Genomic DNA, 2,839 nt, shown 5'->3' with positions numbered 1-2,839 from the left:
ATTGGTTGATAAAAAACATTAAATGTAAATTGTGTGTACATAAGAAATAACATTAAATGATCTTTTCACTAATAGGTTGCCATGTGTACTTTAAAAAAAAAATAGTGCAAATATATATAATAAAGATAGGGGAAATATTTAGACCATTTACAATGGCAAAATATATTCAACAACCCTCAACACTCACTTTTTCAATTCCTAACACTCCACATCATTTTCTCTCTCTTAATTCAACACCCATTCAATTTTGAGTAAATTACACTCCCCTCCTCTCAAAAATGCTTGAATTACACTCCCGTCCCCTCTTAAGTTAAAATATACACTTTACTCCCTCAATATTTTTTTATATTAAAATTTATACTCCCCTTCCTTATAAGATACTTGAATTACAAACTCCTCCCTTAATAATTAAATATGCACTACATTTTAATCTATTTGAACATAAATAAATATTCTTATAATATATATTAATTTTGAATCACCATTTAAGAAAAATTAATTCATTTCTTTATAGTTTAAATGTCAATGATAATTAAATTTAAATATATTGCTATTGATTTTATAAATTTGAGTATAAAATTAACTTTTAAATAATCATGCTTTAATGATTTTAGTACTTTTTCACATATTTTAATTTTGTTTTGGGTTGTTTCATATTTTATAATAGGGTTTAAAAATACATGTTAATGAAATTGTGAATAAAAAATAGCGAAAAATATGTATTCAATTTTTTATTATATTAAAATAGACCCGCAATACTATTTTTTTTTAAGTGTGTTAAATTATTATTTTTTCTAGATTATTAGAAATAATAAAAAAGAATATTGAGGGAGTAAAGTGTAGATTTTAACATAAGAGGGGAGGGGGATGTTATTCAAGCTTCTCTTAGGGCAGGGGAGTGAAATTTTTTCTAATATGTTTTGAATAAGAGGGGAGGGGAGTGTATATTTTAACTTAAGAGGGGAGGGGAGTGTAATTCAAACATCTTTGAGGGGAGGGGAGTGTAATTTACTCTTCAATTTTTACCTCTCCAATGGTTTTTTCATTTAACACCCTACCCCACCACCTTTTATTTTATTCTTATTTAATTTTATATTTTTGTTTTTAGAATTATATAAAATTACAATTATCGATTATAATTAAATTAAAATGAAGAAACACTTAACAATTTTTTTTTTGTAAAAACAAAATTTATTTAAATAATTTATTTATATTTTCTTAACATAAATAAAATGCAATACAACAAACTAAATAAACACTAAAACTTCAAAAGAAAGGCTAATACAAAGCTAATAATAAGATTAAGAGAGTGAAAAACTTGATTTTTTTTTCTGTGTCCAAATCAAATGATCCAAGTCTCTATTTATAGAGAAATAAAATTACGAAGTTTGGTAAAAAAAAAAAAAATATTTGCAATGAAATAATTGGGTCCAAATTATTAAGAAGATAAAAATCCGAGCAGCCAATCAGCGCGCGCCAAGTGTCTCCGTGGGCCAGGCATTCAACATGTTGAATTGTTTCAACACTTTCCTCCTCCAACTCACTTTTTTCCCATTTCAACACCCCCTACAATGGTCTCAACATGTTGAATATGGCATTCAACAAGCCATTGTAAGTGGTCTGTGAGGCTTATGTTACCCTCTCATGATATCAATCAATCAAAATGTAATATATAGGTAACATTAAATGTCAAATAAATGAGTAGATTTTTTCTAAAAATAAAAGAGTTAATTTTTTTTTGACCAAAAAAGAGTTAATCTTAATCTTTTTTTTTAGGCTTAATTGCGGTTATGGACCCCTATCTTTTCAAAAGTTGCGGTTATGGACCCCTAACTAATTTAAATACAAAACAACCCCCTATGTTTTGATTCTTTGGCAGTTTTGGACCCCCAGTCCATTGTTGACTTGGTCAACGCTGACGTGACACCCTAAGTGAGGTGCCACGTGTCATTTTTTTTGTTTTGCCTTGGGGGTCCAAAACTGCCAAAGAATCAAAACATAGGGAGCTGTTTTGTATTTAAAATAGTTAGGGGTCCATAACCGCAACTTTTGGAAAGATAGGGGTCCAAAAGTGCAATTAAGCCTTTTTTTTAAGGAGGGTTAATCTTAATCATAAGGTAACTTTTAATACTTTTAATTTTTATTTAATTATATTAAGGTGTTTAATCTTAATTAATTTACACTACAAGACTTATAACAAATAAAATTTTACATCAAATTTTTTTCATCTGGATGTCCTTGAATTCATCACTTACATTCATAAAATTTCGTCCATTTCAAAACCCCGAACGTGAGAACAAAAACATCTCCTTCATTCAAATTTCTTCTTTTTTATTCTTTCATATTGATCAATTCTTTTTTCTTTTTCATTCTTCTTCCCATTTTGATTGTTCAATTTTGTCGTTCCAAACTGCCGCAATTTCCAATTATAGTGAGAATTGTCGTTGTTTCTAGAACCGCGTCAGGTATCATGACTTTTTATTTTATTTAAGCAGTTAACCTAATAAAATCTGCTAACACGTATAGACCTATCCCACTATTAGCCAAAGCCTTTAAGTCCAAACAAAAGAACAAAAGCCTCATCACATAACCATTTCAGCAGCAACCGAAAAAAATGTTAGCAAACTCCCACAAAGTACAACAGATGACTCACTCAATTGTTATAATTAACTACCTCACAACTAAGAAAAATCAAATCAAAAAGAAAAATCAAATCACCATACTTGACGTGGTACTGGAAATAACGACAATTCTCACGATATTTGGAATCAAACAAACGACGACGATTCTCACGAAAATTAAAAAAATGCGGCAGTTTGGAACGACAAAATTGAACAAT

This window comes from Medicago truncatula, chromosome 3, assembly GCF_003473485.1.
Source record: "Medicago truncatula cultivar Jemalong A17 chromosome 3, MtrunA17r5.0-ANR, whole genome shotgun sequence".
Classification (NCBI taxonomy): Eukaryota; Viridiplantae; Streptophyta; class Magnoliopsida; order Fabales; family Fabaceae; genus Medicago; species Medicago truncatula.
Note: the sequence above shows the minus strand (reverse complement) of the source record.